A 19,756-nucleotide genomic window follows, 5' to 3' on the forward strand; every position below is an offset into this window, starting at 1 on the left:
AATGTCCTTCAACAAATGAATGGATAAAGAAAAACGTGGTACATACATACAATGGAACATTATTCAACCACAAAAATGAAGGAAATACTGTCATATGCTACAAAATGGATGAACCTCGAGGACGTTATGCTGCAGAATTAAGCCAGTCACAGAAGGACAAATACTGCATGACTCCACTTATGTGAGGTATCTAAAGTAGTCAAACTCACTGAAGCAGAAAGTAGAATGGTGGTTTCCAAGGGCTGGCGGGAGGTATAAGTGGGGACTGCTGTTCACTGGGTATAAAGTGTCAGTCACGTAAGATGAAAAAGTTCTAGGTATCTGCCGTACAACATGTACTTATAGTTAAACCACGCTGTACTTTACACTTAAATATTTGTTTAGAGGGTAAATCTCGTTACATTTTTATTTTTTTACCACCTACACCAAAAGAAGGCTGAGGCAGAGCCTCATAGCCTGAAAGCATGAACAGTGGAGACTCCCGGTTAACTGCATTCCATGAAGTAAATGATAAGTTTCTTCTTGGATGGATACCAGAGTGGCATACCTCCATGGCTCTTGTACCTTGTCCTACTCAACGTTTTTAGTAGCAGTGACTGAGATGAAGACGTAGAATGATAGATACTTACATCTGCAGCTGACAATGTGAAGATAGCCCTAATGATAGGCAACAAAATAGCATTTGAAAACGATTTTGATGGCTGGAACAATCCTGGATTGAATCCTACAAGATGAAATCCTACAAGGATTAATGAAAAATCTTCCATTTAGGTTCATGATAACCCATTATATAAATACTAATGATGGAAATATTCTTCTATTCATATTCAAGGATCTGAAAGTTTTGTATGACTACCAGACCAAAAATGATACAAGGATTTGTGCTGTGGCTACTTACAAAGTTGCAAAAGACTGTGGCCACATTAATAAAAGTATAGTGTTTAGAACAAGGGAGATGATATCCCATCCAAAGCAGGTATTGTCTTATGGGCATCAGTATGTAAGAAGGACACTGGCAAATTAGACAACATTCAGAGGAAGGTGACCAAGCTTTGGAGGTCAGAGAACTATGTAATATTGGAGTGCCTGGGTGGCTCAATTGGTTCAGCGACTCTTGATCTCAGCTCAGGTCTTGATCCCCGCATCATGAGTTCAAGCCCCATACTGGGCTCTGCACTGGGCGTGAAGCCTACTTTAAAAAACAAAAACAAAAACACAACAAAAACTATGTAAGATTAAGGAGAGATGAAGGAATATGGTACATTCGTTATAAGCTACCTTAGCACCCTGTAGTTTTCCAGTGAGGAATTTATATAAGACTATAAAATAAATAATTTTTTAGTTGTACAGATGTTTTCCAATTTAACTTTTTATAAATTAAGATAATTATAGATTCACAGGAAGTTGTAAAGATAGTACAGAGAGGTCCCATGAGCCCTTTACCCAGTTTTCCCCAGTGATTACATCCGTCATAATTGTAGCACAATACCAAAACTCAGGAAATTGACATTGGTACAGTGTGCACATATAGTTTGTGTCATGTTGTTACGTGTGTAGATTTGGCCAATCCCCACCCACCAACACAGGTTTATTACTCTTTTCAAAAAAACAGCTTTTGGTTCGCTATTTTTGTCTTTTTTTTTTTTTCTGTTTTCAACTTCATTGATTTCTGCCCTTATCTTTATTAATTCCTTTGTTCTACTTTCTTTGAGTGTATTTTGCTCTTCTTCTAGTATCTTGAGCTGACAGCTTAGATTATTGATTTGAGACTTTTCCAGTTTTCTATTGTAGGCATTTAAAGCTACAGATTTCCCTCTCGGCGCTGGTTTAGTTATGTCCACCAATTTTGAGTATGTTTTTGTTTCTGTTTTCATTTAGTTCAAGATATTTTTAAAAATTTCACTCGAAGCTTCCTCTTTGACACATGGATTATTTGGAAATGTTTTGCTTCATTTCCAAATGTTTGAAAATTTTCCTATCTTTCAGGTATTAAATTCTACTTTGATTACCTTGTGGTCAGAGAACACACTGTAGGATTTCAATTCTTTTAAATTTGTTGAGTTTTGTTTTATGGCCCAGGACATGATCTATCTTGGTATATGTTCCACGGGCACTTGAAAAGAATGTGTCTTCTCCTTCTGTGAGGTGGCATGTTCTATAAATGGTGAATAGATCTTGTTATTTGATGTTATTTGATAATGTTACATCCTTCTATATCCTTGCTGATCTTCTGTCCAGCTGTTCATGAATTGTTGAGAAAGGAGTGTTGAAGTCTCCAACTATGATTGTGGATTTGTCTATTTCTCCTTTCAGGTCTCTCAGTTTTTGATTCGCATCAAATACATCTGTGTGTACACATTTAGGTATGCTATGTTTTCTAGGTGTATTGACCCTTTATGTGATATTGCTCTCAGTCCCTGGTAATTTTCTTTTCTCTACAGTCTATTTTATCTGATATCAATATAGCCACTCTTCCTTTCTTTTGATTACTATTTGAATTACATAGCTTTCCCATTTTTTTTTTTTACTTTCAACCTACCCGTATCATATTTGAAGTGTATTTCTTACAGACAACGTATAATTGAGTCTTGTCTTTTTTATCCATTCTGCCACTCTCTGTCTTGTGGTTGGTGTATTTAGGCCATTTAAATTTTGAATTTTTTAAATGTAACTATTGATGTGAAAAAGCTAAAATCTGTCTTTTTATTTTTTGTTTTCTGTTTATTTTCTGCATTTCATTTCTCTGTTTTCTTTGTCCTGCCTTCTTCTGGGTTACTAGAATATTTTTACAATTGCATTTTGATTTGTCAGCAGTGTTTTTGAATGTATGTCCTTGTATAATTTTCTTATTAGTCCTTCTAGGTAACACCAAAGTATATGTAAGCACATGTTTATATTTATAGATAGATATAGATATAGATGTAGATATAGATATAGATAGATATTATCACAGTCTACCAGTGTCATCATTTTACCAGTTTGAGTGAAGTATAGAAACTTTATCTTTTGTGTCCCTTTACCCTCCCCAATTTATAATTGTCTTAAATATTTCCTTTACAGGTGTGCCTGGGTGGCTCAGTCAGTTAAGCATCCGATTTCAACTCAGGTCATGATCTTGCGGTTCGCGAGTTCGAACCCTGCATCAGGCTCTCGGCTGTTAGTGGGGAACCGCTTCGGATCCTCTGTCCACCCCCCCCTCTCTGCCGCTCCCCTGCTTGTGCTCTCTCTCTCTCAAAAATAAATATTTAAAAATATATATTTCCTTTACATACATTTAGAACCATATAAGACAATGTTATAATTGTTGCTTCAACCATCAAACATAATGTATAGAACTCAAAAGAAGAAGGAAGTCTATTGTATTTAGTCACATTTTTTGCTCTTTGTCTTTCTTTCTTCCTGGTGTTGCAAGATCCCTTCTTTTATCATTCGCTTTGTGTTTAGGGAAATACCTTTAGCCATTCTTTAAGGTTGGTCTGCTGGCAACTAATTCTCTTGGTTTTCCTTCATCTGAGAGTGTCTTGTTTTTCCCCTTAATTCCTAAAGTATAATTTCAGTGCATATAGAATTCAGGGGTGACAGTTCTTTTCCTTCAGCACTTAAAAATGCTATTCCACTACTTTCTGGCCTCCATGGTTTCTAATGAAAAATCCACTGTAATTATAATCGTTTTTGCCCTATAGATAATGTGTCATTTTTCTCTAGCTGGTTTCAAGAATTTTTCTTTGTCTTGGGGCGCCTGGGTGAACGGAGAAATTGATGGCAGTTTGAAAAATGGTCGATTTTAGTGCCTCCCTTTCAGTAATGGATGGAATATCCAGACAGAAAACAAGGAAACAGAGGACTTGAGCAACACCATACACCAAGTGGGCTTAACACGCACATACAGAACATTCCAACAAACAGCAGCAGAATGTCTGTTCTGCACAGGGAACATTCTTCAGGATGGATCACATGTTAGGGCAACAAAACAAGTCTCAACAATCTTAAGAATACTGAAATGATAGGAAGTATCTTTTCTGACCACAGTGGAATGACAGTATAAGTCAACAGCAGAAGGAAAACTGGAAAATTATCAAAGATATGGAAATTAAACAGCGCACTCCCAAGCAATCGACAGATCAAAGAAAAAGTCAAAAGGGAAATCAGAAATATCTTGAGAAAGATGAAAACTAGACTACTACATACCAAAATTTATGGGATGCAGCAAACGCAATACTAAGAGGGAATATTACAGTGGTAAACACATTAAAAAAGAAAAAAATACAGGGGCACCTGAGTGGGTCAATCAGTTAAGCATCTGACTTTGACTCAGGTCATGATCTCACGGTTTGTGAGTTCAAGCCCCGCGTCAGGCTCTGTGCTGACAGCTGGAGCCTGGAGCCTGCTTCGAATTCTGTGTCTCCCCCTCTCTCTGCCCCTCCCCTGCTTGTGCTCTGTTTCTCTCAAAAAGAAGAAAGAAAAAAGAAAAAAAAATAGGGGCACCTGGGTGGCTCAGTTGGTTCAACGTCTGACTCTTGGTTTTGGTTCAGGACATGATCTCATGGTTTGTGGGTTGAAGCTGTGCATCAGGCTTCATGCTGATAGCACTGAGCCTGCTTGGGATTCTCTCTCTCTCCCTCTCTGTCTCTGCTCCTTCCCCACTTGCTCTCTCTCTCAAAATAAACGAATAAATAAACAAACTTTTAAAAAAGAACTTTTCTTTGTCTTTAGTTTTCAGAAGATTTACTATGACATGTCTTGGTGTGGATTTCTTGAGATTTATCCTGTTTGATGAGATTCATTCAGCTTCTGAATCTGTAGGTCTTTTGCCTAATTTGAGAAATTTTTCACCCTTCTTTCTTTGAACACATGTCCCCTCACCTTTTGGAACTCTGATGACAAGAGTTAGATATTTTGTTATAGTCCTATGTATCCCTGAGTATCTACTCATTTTTTTTGGGGGGGGGGGGACAGAGAGAGACAGAGCATGAACGGGGGAGGGGCAGAGAGAGAGGGAGACACAGAATCGGAAACAGGCTCCAGGCTCTGAGCCATCAGCCCAAAGCCTGACGTGGGGCTCGAACTCACGGACCGCGAGATCGTGACCTGGCTGAAGTCGGACGCTTAACTGACTGCGCCACCCAGGTGCCCCAACTCATTTTTGTTCCATCTGTTTTCTCTCTGTTGTTCAGTCTGTTTTCTCTCTGTTGTTCAGATTGTGTTATTTCTATTTTATATCTTCAAGACCATGATTTTTTCCTTTGTTTTCTCCATTCTGCTGTGAGCTCATTCACTATATTTTTTATTTCAGTTTGTATTTTTTTCAGTTCTAAGAATTCCATTTGGTTATTCCTTAGATCTTGTAATTTTTTGCTAAGACTATTTCTTTAATGAGACTCTATTTTTTTCATTTTTCATGTGTTTCAAGCAGGTCCATAATCACTAATTGCAGCATTTTCATGGTGGCTGTTTTAAAATGTTTGTCAGATAATTCTAGGGGCACCTGGGTGGCTCAGTCGGTTAAGTGTCTGATTCTTGGTCTTGGCTCAGGTCATGACTTCATGGTTCATGAGACCGAGCCCCACATCAGACTCTGTGCTGACAGCATGGAGCCTGCTTAGGATTCTCTCTCTCCCTCACTCTCTGCTACTCTCCTGCTTGCATGTGTGTGTGCGATCTCTCTCTCGAAATAAGTAAATAAACTTTAAAAAAAATTCTTATCAGATAACTCTAATATCTTTGTCATTTCAGTGGCATATATTGTCTTTTCAAGTTGAGATCTTCATGGTTCTTGGTATGATGAGCGACTTTCTATTGAAACCTATGTTCTGAGACTTGGGATTTTATTTAAACTGTGTCTTTTAACAGGCATCCTCAGGCACCACTCTGGTGAGAGGATGGAGTACATCACCTCATTACTGCTAGGTAGGTCTAGACATCCACATCTCCACTCAGTTAATGTTGACACTGAGGAAGTGGTGAGGAGGGGCCTTTTGTTACTTCTGGGTAGGGATGGGAGGTGAGGCTCCCCATTAGCCCTCCACTGATACCATCCTGGCTGGGAGCGGGGGAGGACCACACGTGTTTCACTGCCTCTCTTCTCATTAAATGTTCAGATCAAACAAACTAAATAGCTGGTTTTTCTGTGCAGAAGAAATATTAACATCTGAGCCCAGCCCGTAGATGGCTGTCCCTCTAGCTGGCTGAGACATGAAAGAAAACATGGGCACCCTAAAATGCAGTATTCTCACCATCAGAAAAACTTGCCTTGTGTACTTCTCAATATTATGTTTTAATTCTATAGCTTGGGCACAAAGGCCTTTCGTAAACTATATTCTCTGAGATGCCAGCCTCCTGCAAGGTGTTTACAGACCTTCTTTTTTTCTTTAATGTTTATTTGTTTTTGAGAGAAAAAGAGAGCATAAGCGTGGTAGGGGCAGAGAGAGAGAGGGACAGAAGATCTGAAGCAGGTTCCATGCTGAGAGTAGAAAGCCTGATACAGCGCTCAAACTTGCGAACACAAGATCATGACCTGAGCCTAAATCGGACGCTTAACTGAGCCACCCAGGTACCCCAGTGTTAACAGAACCTCTTGAGGAAAAAGCGTTCTAAGAAAAAGTGTTCTAAGAACTGAATTTGGAAAGCCGGAAGCCAATACTTCTGGAAATTTACAAAGCCCATTGATTTCCTAGAGATTACAGGAGTACTAAAGAGAAGAAACCTGCTTAATTTTGTTCAACCAAAGCATATTTGACCCCCAAATCTTACAACACCTATTAACATCTCAAAGGCCAGTAGATTCCTTCAAAGGCCAGTAGAGCCCATGTGACCCAGTTATGAAGTACTGTTCATAGGGGCCTTTGGTCTTTTTCCCTCTCATAACGTATTAGAGAAATATATTATTACATTAGGGTTCAAAACATGTGTGCCTTCTCAGTAAAACAATTAAATCCTTTACCTTGAATATGAGTCTTAGTTTGGACTCCCCCCCCCCCAGAAGCAGACCCCAAGATGAGGATTTGAGCACAAATTTGGGGGGCAAGGGAGAGGTGATCTTGGGCAGCATCAGTAGTGGAATAGGAAAGTGAAATGGGGAAGAGAAGGAAGTGAGTCATTAAGCAGGTTCCAGTTATGGGCCACTGAGGCTCAATCCCACTGGGGAACTCTGGGAGACAGCACAAAACAAACACACTTTGGGGTTGTTAAGTTACCCCCTTCACAATAAGGAAAGGAAGCTAGAGTGTTCATCCTAAACTCCAATCCATCTTTGGCTGAGAGCTGCTCCCAGGAGCATTGACTCTCTGGCTTTTCCTGCCTGCCCTGCCCACAGCTGAGAGAAAGTGCCCAGGCTGAGTCACAGGTGCATGCTGTCGGAAGCCTTAGTCTTGTGTCGGAAGTGAGTGCCAAGCAGCTGTGAGCGGAGCACTGATGGTGTCTGCCATGTCTCTGAACTCTAAATGTGTTTTTCCTGGTCTCTTTTTGGCTCTAGTGTGGTTAAATAGACAACCCTATTAGTAAAATTTTTTTGAGGATACTGAAACAAGCTATATAAATAGATTTTATATATATGTAATAGATTTTATATAGATAGATAGATAGATAGATAGATAGATGGTTTGGTTTTTTTTAATCCAAGAAGCTGGGAATGGCCAGGTTGGCTGCAGTGAGATGGGGCAGGCTGGGAAAAGCTGATACCTCAAAATGCCCCCTCACTTCCTGGAATGGCCCAGGTGCTGGTGGGACAGACCCAGCTGTAGGACTTGGGATGCAGACCCACCTTCTAGAATAAAAGCTGTCCAATGTAGCAGACAACCCATGGCATCTGACAGCCACGGCAAAGCACAGCTGACCATGTGATCTATGCAATATTACAAAGGACACACTCGGGGGAACCAAATGTCCCTAAAGGGGCTCAGAGTATGTGATGGGAATCTAAGCATAAGTGATGTTTCATAGTGAGCCAGGAGGACAGACAGACAGCAGGTGACAGTAATCTGTCTCCAGTAGTTGGTGCCAATCACAAGTTGTGCCCAGAGAGGGGTCTGGGCACAACTCTGGATTTTGTGAGGGAGCCTACCAAGACTAAGTCAGTGCTCACAGCCTTACAGGGTTTTAGGAACCAGATATGCATCCAAGGTAGGGCCTTAAATACACAGGACAAATCCAAGACCAAGAGAGAGTCAACAGAACTTTGGCTTCCAGTTAGAGAGACAGAGTCTGAGGTCAAGATGACATAAACAGCAAGGATGCCTTTGTCCCTGCCCTTGCCTTCTGAGTCCCAGCATATGGGGCTAGGGCTCCTGAGACAGTCCAGCCTGGACAGGCCAGGATTTGGCCTCAAGTTTAGAGAAGGCTGCAATAATGGATGGACACCAAGCAGCCTCAGCAGTAGGGGATGAAGTTCGTTGAGACCAGGCAAGGCCTGGCCCCCTACTCAGACATTTGCAGCCATGTGGTCAGGCGTTCTTGCCAATCAATGCATCCATCCATCTCAATGCTTTCTTCATGGTCTTGCACATTCCCTCCTCTCCCTGCCCCACTGACCACCACCCCAAGCCTTTAGAGCACTTAAAATATGGCAGTCGGGATCCTGCCCACCTGCCTTGAAAGGTGACAACATCCAGGGCGTCCGCCCTCTATAATTCACAGAGATAGAATTTGCAGGTAATTTGAAAGTCCTCCATTGCTTAATATTTAAAATCATCTCCTCAAATTCCTCTGCTCGAATCGTGTTAATGGCCCCTTCTCCCCCCTTCCCTTCAAAGGACACTGTACGTGTCTATTTTGGTTGATTTCCGGTTAAATGTACTTCTTTTCCTCTTTCTATTCTTGCTCCTTATTCATCTTTTCCTCTCCACTCATTTATTGGATGTTGTTTTTTACCCTGAGTTTGACCCCGGCCTGCTGTCCCCATGCCCCCACTCCCACCCACACCAAGATTTGGATCGTTTCAGTTATATCGACCGCATGGCCAGCGCTTTAGTCCTTGTAGCGCTTTCCTTACGCTGCTTCCTTTTGGGTTTTTGTTTTTAATCCTTCATTACCCAGCTTTCCCTGGCAAATGTCCAAGACAAAACTGCATAGTTTTCTAAACCTTCTCCCTCATAGTTCTTTGCTTTCTCTGCTTTACCTCTGGCTTCCTGAAAGTGTGTGTGAGGATCCATTTTATGTCTTTGTTTATACCAATAACAAATACTTCATTTACTGTTTTGAATACACGGTGCTTCTCAGCTAATGGAGAACTTGTTTTTCCTTTGAAAACACTTGTTTCTCCTTTGAAAACACTGTATGAAAGGAATCAGATAAACCTCTCTGATACTTTCCCTGAAATATCTCTGCATTCTCATTGCAGAATTCCAAATATGTGGCATCACGCGTATTTGGAGCCAGACTTCTGACAAGATGCCCTCAATCACCCACAGCTTCTTTATGAGTTTTTCCATCAAATGTGACTTCAGTTATTAAGATGTCCCAGGTGATTAGACTTGCCAGCAGCCTCCTAAATACTCAGCTGAGGAAACCTGATATCACAGGGAGAGGCTGTTCGGGAGAGATTACTTTGCAGGGTAAAAGTCAGAGGCCTGATGTCTGCAGAATTTTGTTCACTTCTCAGAAGCCCTTTGACTGTACGATGTGGGGAAGTCACTTGAAATCTCTTTGTCTCTCCAGCTGCGTTACAGAGGCAACAATACCCCATTACAAAAGCTCTGTGAGAAAAACATTACAGAATATCAACAAAATGCTTTGAACTTCTTGTATATTTCACCACATTCGAGGGAGCGAAGTACTGTCCCTCCTCCCAGGCAGTCACTCTGGGGCAAAAAGCTGTTAGGAGTGGTAAGGCTAGCCGGAGGGCAGACCGGGGAGGGGTGGGGGGTGGGTACTGCTCCTTGTGACCCTGCTCTGAGAGGGGCAGGGGGCAGGACTGGGGCTCTTACAAACCCCTCCCTCCCAGTCCTGTCCCAGACATCCAGGCCTCTTCCCATTATTTTGTACATCTGAGAGTTCATGTTTTTTTCCCGAGACTATTGATCCCTTATTGCTCAAGCAAATAAAGGGTCAGTGGAGTAGAGCAATGACAGAGAGGCAGCATAACACGGTAGGTAAGGATATAGACACAGGAGGCAGATGCCCTGGTTTGATACCTGGCTCTGCCATGTGATAGCTTCATGACCTTGGGCAAGTTACTTCTCTGTGTTTCAGTTTCGTCCTCTAGAAATTGAGAATAACGTTATGAAGATTAAGCAAGTTAATATTTGTAAATGTCCTGCTTGGAACAGTGCCTGGCACATATTGAGCATGTTAAAGTATCTGTTAAATAAAAAACATTGTCTTGGTTCTGATTCCTTTGATGTTATAAAATCTTTTGTGAAAATCCTTGGATAAGAGATAACAAAAAAAAAAAAAAAAACCAGTTTGAAAGGACAGCCTCCTTGTGGCAATGTGGAAAACAGAGTGTAAGCATAGCAAAAATAAAATTATTTAGGGACCACCAGACAGACCGTCACAATGATCCTTCTGGCAAGATTTCACACCATGAAACAATAACTCACCGGTAGTTGTGCTGTTTATAAATGAAAGGAAAGACAAGAGGGAGGGAGGGAGGTGAAGGTGGAGGGTAAAAAGAAAGAACCTTGGAGAATTTGATCTCCGTTTTACAAGTAGGCTGCATTGATATGTGTATCCCATCCACATGCTCTTCTTTCTTTCTTTTTTTTGATGTGTATTTTTTTGAGAGAGAGAGAGACAGAGACAGAGACAGAGTGCAAATGGGGGAGGGGCAGTGAGAGAGAGGGAGACAGAATCTGAAGCAGGCTCCAGGCTCTGAGCTGTCAGCACAGGGCCCGATGGGGGCTCGAACCCACGAACTGCGAGATCATGACCTGAGCTGAAGTCAGACGCTTAACCCACTGAGCTACCCAGGCGCCCCTCACGTGCTCTTCTTTCGCTGTGACATTGACATCCCTCCCACCACTATTTAAGATATACAGCATGATATTTTGATATATGTGTACATAGTGAAATGATTACTGCAGCCAAGCTAATTAGCATATCTATCTCCTCACATAATTTTCATTGAGTTAGGGGGGGAGGTATGTGTGTGCAAGTGTGGTGAGAGCACCTGAAATCTACTCTCTTAGCAAATTTCCAGTATATAATACAGTATTTTTGACTATAGTCATTATGCTGCACATTAGATCTCCAGAACCTATTCATCCTACATAACTGCAATTTTGTGCCCTTTGACCAACACCTCCTCATTTCACTCAAGTCCCACTCCTGGTAACTACCATCCTACTCTCTGCTTCCATGAATTCAACTTTTTAAGATTCCTCACATAAGGGAGATCATGCAGTATTCTCCTTTCTGTGTCTGGCTTATGTCACTTAGCGTAATGTTTTCCAGGTTCCTCCTTATTGTCACAAATAGCAAGATCTCCTTTTTTAGGCTGAATGATATTCCAGTGTGTGTGTGTGTGTGTGTGTGTGTGTGCACACGTGCGTGCATAAACTACTCTTCTTTATCTCCTCATCCATCAAACACTTAGGCTGTTTCTATATCTTGGCTGTTGTGAATGCCGCTGCAATGGACACAGGAGTACAGATATCTCTATGAGATACTGATTTCATTTCTTTAGATGTATCCCAGTAATGGGATCACTGGATCATATGATAGCTCCATTTTTAATTTTTTGAGGAACCTCCATGCTGTTTTCCATAGTGGCTGTACCAACTTACATTCCCACCAACAGTACATAAGGGTTCCCTGTTCTCCATATCCTCACCAACACTTGTTATCTCTTGTCTTTTTGATAATAGCCATTCTAATAGGCGTGAGGTGATAGGTCATTGTGGGCTTGATTTGCATTTCCCTGATGATTAGTAATGGTGAGCACCCTTTCATGTTGGCCATTTGTAGGTCTTCTTTGAAAAAATGGCTATATAAGTCCTTTGCGCATTTTTTTAAATCAGGTTGTTGGAGATTTTTTGCTGTTGAGTTGTATGAGTGCCTCATATTTTTTTGGCTATTAACCCATTATCGGATACATAGTTTACAGATATTTTCTCCCAATCTGTAGGTTGCCTTTTCATTTTGTTGTATATTTCCCTTCTGTGAAGAAGTTTTTTAGTTTTATGTTGTCCCACTTCTTTATTTTTGTTTTTGTTGCCTGAGCTTTTGATGTCATACCCAAAACACTACTGCCAAGACCAATACTGAAGAGCTTTGTTTTCTATACTTTCTTCTAGAAGTTTTAAGGTTTTGAGTCTTATGTTTAAGTTTTTAATCCATTTGTAGTTGATTGTTGTGTATGGTGTAAGATAGGAATCCAATTTCATACTTCTGCATGTGAATGTCCCGTTTTCCTCACAACATTTTTTAAAAGACTAATCTTTCCCCATTGGGTATTGTTGGCACCCTTGTCATAAGTTAGTTGTAATGTATATGCTATGGTTTATCTCTGGACTCTTGACTTCATTCCACTGATCTATGTGCTTATCTTTATGCCCGTACCATAGTATTTCTACTTGCTTTCTATCATCCAGCCTTGCAATGAACATGCTTCTACACATGCATATCTGATTATTTCTTTAAGATAAATTCATAGAAATAGAATTGTAGGATCAAAGAGTCAGGATTTTATGGGTCTTTTGACAAACAGTCCTATGTTGCCCTCCAGAAAGATTATAACAATTTACATGTACACCAGCGGTAAACGAGAGTCATATAGTTGCTATCACTCAGATTTTTTAACTTGGCTGATCTCATAAGCAAAAAAATTTGGGGTCATTGTTCTTTTACTTTGCACCTTTTAAATTTGAACAAGTTTTTGTTTTGGTTTAGTTTGGTTTTTGGTCATTTGTAGTTGCTCAGGAATTGCCTGTTCTTATTTTTTGCCTTTTTATTAACGTATATACACTTTTTAGTTGATTTATATGAACTCTTTTTGTGATAAAGATATTGACCCATTGTCTATCATAGATACTGTGATTACTTTGCTTAGGTGCTCATTTGTCTTTCAATACTATTAATGGTGGTGGTGGTGTGTTTTTTTTTATTTCTCCAAATTTTCTAAATAAGATATACCTTCACACCTAGTGATAATAATGATTTTAAAAGTGCCTGATATTATCATACATGCTACGTGGGAAAAAAAAAAAAAAAAAAAAACCTGGGGGAAAGGTTGCCCTGGGTGGTGCTCTTTGTAGTTTTCTGTACTTCCCAGATTTACTAAGATGAGTAACTCTTATAATCTTCAAAACTATCCTAAAGTATGTTTTTATCTTTTTAAGTGCAGAGAAACTTGTGTGGTCTATGTAAGTGGAATGCCAGAAGCAAGAGAGAGGATGGGAAGGAAGGGAGGTGAAGGGTGAAGGTAAAAATGAAAATGAGAACCAGACCAGCCAAAGCTTTGGATTCCATGGCTCCATGTCTCAATTGCAGTCTGTAGTTGAAGGCTTTTAGGCAGAAGAGTGCTGTGATAAGATCTCTATTTCAGGAGAGCTTTGGTTACAATGGGAGAGATAAATTAGATCTGGGGGTTAAGAAGACACTGGTGATGGTATCAGTTGTTTATTGCTACAATAATGCTGTGTAACAAAGAACCACAGAACCTCAGTGATATATAACAGTGCTTATTGCTCACAGGTCCGGGGTCAGCTGGAGGCCAGCTATGCAGCCCTTCTGGTCTTGGCAAGGCTCATTCACACGCCTGGGAGTGGTTGCATATTGGCTGATCTAGACTGGCCTTGGCTTGTCCCATAGATGTTTTCATAGATGTTTGTATAGCTAACAGGCTTGGAAGATAGGGATGGTATTCCCTCCAGAGCAAAGAGCAAGAATGTTTACCATCTCTTACAAAAGATTCAAGTTCCCTAACCTTAGAGTTTTTCTCCTGTAATGGCATCCACTACGTGTGCAGGCATCCACCTGAGTTTATCCCCATCACCTTCATCAGACTTGGGGGGCAAGGGGAACTGATGTAAACATGCTCATGCTAATGTGGCTTGCTGTGCCATGAATGACAAAATCCTTTGCCTTTGACCCAGAAGTCACGTGTCTCTTGTCAGCATCCAGGAAACTGTGGCACGTTAGTAGGGTAAAATCTCAGACACTTCAGTGCTCTTTTAAAATTCTTCTTCTGTTTTATTGAAATATAATTGACATATAGCACTATATAAGTTGAAGGTATATAGTGTAATGACATACATATATTGCAAAATGATGACCACAGTAAGTTTAGTTAACATCTATTCCCTCATATGGTTTAAAAATTTTTTTTTTTCTCTGTGGTGAGAACATTAAGGATCTACTCTCTTAGCAACTTTCTGATATACCATACGGTAGCGTTAACTATAGTCATCATATTGTTTATTACATCCCCAGGATTTATTCATTTTATAACTGAAAGTTTGTACCTTTTGACCACCATCATCCATTTCCCCCAACCTCCACCCTCCATTTCTGGTAACCACAAATCTGATCTCATTTCCTAGGAGTTTGGCTTCTTGTTGCTGTTGTTTTAGATTCTACCTATGAATGAGATCATACAGTATTTATCTCTCTCTGATGACTTAGTTCACTCAGCATAATGCCTTCAGGGTCTATTCTTGTTGTCACGGATGGCAGGATTTCCTTCTTTTTTTATTGCTGAGCAGTGTTCTGTTATATATATACCACATTTGCTTTATCCATCTCACTCTCCACACTTCTGGACATCACTTGCTTCTCCCTCTTAATCGTTGGATACATGAGGACCTTCCATGGCCTTATTCCCAGCACTAGGCACAGGGCTTGTATTTAATTGGCATTCCAGAAATATTTGTCAAATGAATAAATTAATCATTTTTATTTACTCTTTATTTTCAATAAATAGACTTGAAAATACCATTATACGTGACATGGTCATCAGTCTTCTGTCATTGTTACTCCAAGTAAGCTTTTCTCTCTAGTACATAAGACAGTGGTATCACAGCATTGGGGTACTTGGGGGTATGGTAATTATTAAAGTATTTGGGGATGGTGGCCAATGCAGGGCTTATATCCAATGCAGTTATATATGGGCTCTTATGGGCGTTGTTTCCACTTTTCTGATGTTCATTTACATATGAACTTGGAGTTCATTATGAAAATTTTTCCTCTAGACTTTAGAAGAAAACTTTTCATGTTTCTCTGTATATTTACTGGCTAGATTCCCAACTATGTGTCCAACTGAGTGGGTAAGCCCAGAAGGAAGATGGGGCAAAATAAAAATAGGGAATCAACTGACTCAAAATGAGAGAAATGGATAAAGGTTAGGACAACTTGTCCATTCAACTGTTATTATGCAAGTTTTCTGCAGCTGTCTGCTCAGCTGCTGAAGTCTGGGTTAAAGTTCAAAAGGGAAAGCTCTATGCACACATATTTTTCAATGCAAAAAAAATGTTCAAGTATTTGAAACTCAAATATTTCCATATATTCAAAGATCCAGTGGGGGTGCCTGGGTGGCTTAGTGGGTTAAGTGTCCAGCTTCGGCTCAGGTCGTGATCTCACAGTACGTGAGTTCAAGCCCCCCCACCCAGCCTCTCTGCTGTCAGCGTGGAGCCCACTTCAGATCCTCTGTCCCCCTCTCTCTCTGCCCCTCCCCTGCTGTCTCTCTCTCTCTCTCTCTCAAAAATAAATAAACATTTAAAAAGTAAATAAATTAAAAGTCACCTAAAAGAAAAAAAGATCCCCAGTGATGAAATTTATTAAGGCTATATGCAGAGTAGAAGAAATTCAGCTCAGATCTCAACATCATCAATGTTTAAACTGTATTAATTTTGAGACTTCAACCCCAGCACCCTTCATAGAGCCTGTCTCCTCCCACTGACTCTGGTGACATTCTCTGGGCTAAATGTGAGTCATAACTTGTGACATTGTACAGACAACATCTGCAAGGTGGGGTGTTTCACTTCTCACTTTGGCTCATGTTTGCTTATGCTGATTGGAAAGTAGGGATAAGAGGAAGGCAAATGTGGGAAGAGAGTTCTCCTGATTTCATTCAAAAGGCTCTGGACCAAGAAATATTTAAAGATTTTTTTTTTTAATGGAACACATGAAGCACTCTGGGTAGCTCAGTTGGTTGGATGTCCAAGTTCCGCTCAGGTCATGATCTCACAGTTTGTGGGTTTGAGCCCCACGTCGGGTTCTGTGCTGACTGCTCAGGGCCTGGAGCCTGCCTCAGATTCTGTGTCTCCCTCTTTCTCTGACCCTCACCCGCTCGTTTTCTCTCTCTCTCTCTCTCTCTCTCTCTCTCTCTCTCTCTCTCTCAAAAATAAAAATAAGCATTAAACATTTTTTTAAATAAATAAAAAATAAATACAACATTGGGGCGCCTGGGTGACTCAGTCAGTTGGGCATCCGACTTCAGCTCAGGTCATAATCTTGTGGTTTGTGGGTTTGAGTCCTGCATTGGGCTCTGTGCTGACAGCTCGGAGCCTGGAGCCTGCTTCAGGTTCTGTATCTCCCCCTCTCTCTCTGCCCCTCCCCCATTCGTGCTCTGTCTCTCTCTGTCTCAAAAATTATAAACATTAAAAAATAAAATAAAATAAAATAAAATAAAATAAAATAAAATAAAATGGAACACATGAGAGTATTTGAGCTTCAATAAGTATAAAACTGCACTGGATACTTAATGTCAAAGAGTTGTATACTTAAAAATGGTTAAAATGGTAAATTTTATGTTCTGTATACGTTACCACAGTAAAAACGTGTAATGGATCAAAACCCATAAAGTATGTTTACATTTTTAAATTCACTGTGATACTTAAAAACTAACCACCTTGAAAGATGTCAGGGAACCAATTCATCACCTGAAAACTGGTAAACAAAGGGAAAGAACCAAACATAATGGAAACCGTACCACTCGATAACCAAACAGGACATCAGGGAAGCATCTCTTTATAAAATTATTGCAACTAATAAATGGAAATAAAATGATAGAATTAGATTATCGCCATTTGCAAGTCTCAATGAGTTAATTGATTTAGGCAGTAAGAACCAACAGCTGCTAATGTTGCAAAAAGAGACACAAGCAGACATTATGTCTCTGCTGATGAAAGAATTCAGCACTGCTAGAGTCTTGCAAAAGAAATGCAACCTAAGTCTGGTCAAATGTCTGGATCCAGCTATTTTCAAGAAAATCTGGGGACAGAATACATGTTGAAATGTACCACGAATGTGCCATCAGCAAAACTCAAACTGTAGGAAACTATAGAGGCCAAATTGTCCATGTTCCTCAACAGGTCAATTATAAGGAAAAGAAAAGGCTGAAGAGAGAACCTGTAGATGAAAAGAGATTTAAAAGAGGAATCAATAGGGGCGCCTGGGTGGCTCAGTCGGTTGAGCGTCCAGCTTCGGCTCAGGTCATGATCTCCCGGTTCGTGAGTTCGAGCCCCGCGTCGGGCTCTGTGCTGACAGCTCAGAGCCTGGAGCCTGTTTCAGATTCTGTGTCTCCCTCTCTCTGACCCTCCCCCGTTCATGCCCTGCCTCTCTCTGTCTCAAAAATAAATAAACGTTCAAAAAAAAAATTTTTTTAAATAAATAAAAGAGGAATCAATAATTTTTTCATATTTATTTTTTATTTTTTCAAGTTTTTATTTAATTCTAGTTAGTTAACACCTATGGCAAAATTGGTCGACTCAATAACGTTTGAAAGACCAAGCCTCAACTAGAGTGTCTGAGGTGCACACTTGCGTAACAAAGCCACAGAAAAGCGTGACGAGATTATTACTGTAAAGGTCAGGGTTGTAGACATGAGGGTACTTCTGGAGTGGCTGGCAAAGTACTACTTCTTCACCTGGATGTGACCTTATATTAAGTCACTGTTCCATATAATTTTTTTGTGTGCTTTTCTGTGCTTTATTTTATAATAAGTATATATTTACGGGGAGTGTCCGGAGTGAACTGAAGCCATGCAGGAGTGCCATGCAGATGTGGCCAGCTGGTCAGAAAGAAAGATGAAGAGAGAACCGGTGAGCAAAGGCCCCCTCCAGGCCAAACATCTGCCCAGCAACATGTGAGCAGGTGGAAACTGAATCATACTATTAATTTGGGTCAAGACAGCATTTTGAATTCCTGGCAGAAATGGATGGGAAAGGGCTCAGAAGTTGTTTGGAGCAAACCATATTTTACTTCCTTGAGCAATTTAGTTCTCTGGGCGGCATAGCGCAGGCCAGCCAATGGCCAGCAAGAACTCGGAATTGCACCTTCAGCATTGTGCAGTGTGAGGTGTGTGAGTAAGAAAGTACTCACTTTGGAGGTGCCCGGGTGGCTCAGTCGGTTGAGCAGCTGACTTCAGCTCAGGGCATGATCTCACAGCTCATGAGTTCAAGCCCTGCGTTGGGCTCTGTGCTGACAGCTCAGAGCCTGGAGCCTGCTTCGGATTCTGCATCTCCCTCTCTCTCTGCCCCTCCCCTGCTCACGCTCTGTCTCTCTCACTCTCAAAAATAAATAAACATTAAAAAATTTAAAAAAAAAGGAAAGTACTCACTTTGAATACTTTGAATTTAGAGACCCCATTTTATTACAGAGAAATGCTGTAACATCCTTATCAGCAATGCATAAGGCTGCAGCTAGCTCTTTTTCCACCAAGAAATCTGGAGAAGATAAACAAATAAATATATTTTAAAAATAAAATCATAATAGGAAATTGATTAACTCTTTAAAAAAGGAAGAAAGAAATCTGGAGAAGGTAAAGAGCTTATTATTACATAGATGATACCAGAAAGCCCAATTGTAAGTCCCCAAGGAGAAGGCAGCATAAAATGTCAGAGCAGAGGGGGACCTGGGTGGCTCAGTTGGTTAAGTGTCCGACTTCAGCTCAGGTCACGATCTCGGGGATTCACGAGTTCGAGCCCCGCGTCGGGCTCTGTGCTGACAGCTCAGAGCCTGGAGCCCGCTTCGGATTCTGTGTCTCCCTCTCTCTCTGCCCCTCCTCTGCTCATTCTCTCTCTCTCTCTCTCTCTCTCTCTCTCTCTCTCTCTCTCTCTCAAATATAAATAAACATTTAAAAAAATGTCAGAGCAAGAAAAACAATATATTCTCCCGAAGATTGTATTAACCATGTGATACCAACAAACACCTATTAGAATCCTAAAATCCTCAAATCCGACAATTCAGGTTGCTGGTGAGGATGTGAAACAACAGAAATTCTCATTCATGGCTGGTGAGAATGCAAAAATGATACAACTGCTTTGGAATACCATTCGGCATAGTCTTACCATACAAAATAGCAATTGTGCTCCTAGGTGTTTAACCACAGATTTGAAAATTATTTCCACACAGGGGCACCTGGGTGGCTCAGTTGGTTAAGCGTCTGACTTCGGCTCAGGTCATGATCTCATGGTTTATGATTTTGAGCCCTACATCAGGCTCTATGCACACAGCTCAGAGCTTGGAGCCTACTTCAGATTCTGTGTCTCCCTCTCTCTGCCCTCCCCTGCTCATGCTCTGTATCTGTCTCTCTCTCTCTCTCAAAAATAAATAAACATTTAAAAAAATGTTTTAAAAAGAAAAGGAAAATTATTTCCACACAAAAAGCTGCATGCAAATGTTTATAGCAGCTTTATTTATAATCACCCAAATTTGGAAGAAACAAGATGTCCTTCAATAGGTGGACAGATAAGCAAACTGGTACATCCATGCAGTGGAATACCATTCAGTGATAAAAAGGAATGTGCTATCGAACGAGATGCAAAAAAATATAGATGAATCTTAAATGCCTGTCCCTAAATGGAAGCAGCTGAAAGGAGCC

The 19,756-nt window shown here is 40.6% G+C and overlaps 1 long non-coding RNA gene across 1 annotated transcript in view; it reads left to right on the forward strand.

The window, feature by feature from the left end:
* LOC122477637 overlaps positions 1 to 18,321 on the forward strand; it is a 183,067-nt gene extending 164,746 nt beyond the window's left edge. The window contains exon 4 of the long non-coding RNA XR_006295748.1: positions 17,878 to 18,321. This is a non-coding gene — a long non-coding RNA (uncharacterized LOC122477637). The remainder of the gene's footprint in view (positions 1 to 17,877) is intronic.
* The last annotated feature ends 1,435 nt before the right edge of the window (positions 18,322 to 19,756 follow it).

This window comes from Prionailurus bengalensis, chromosome X (genome assembly GCF_016509475.1).
Source record: "Prionailurus bengalensis isolate Pbe53 chromosome X, Fcat_Pben_1.1_paternal_pri, whole genome shotgun sequence".
In the NCBI taxonomy this organism is placed as follows: Eukaryota; Metazoa; Chordata; class Mammalia; order Carnivora; family Felidae; genus Prionailurus; species Prionailurus bengalensis.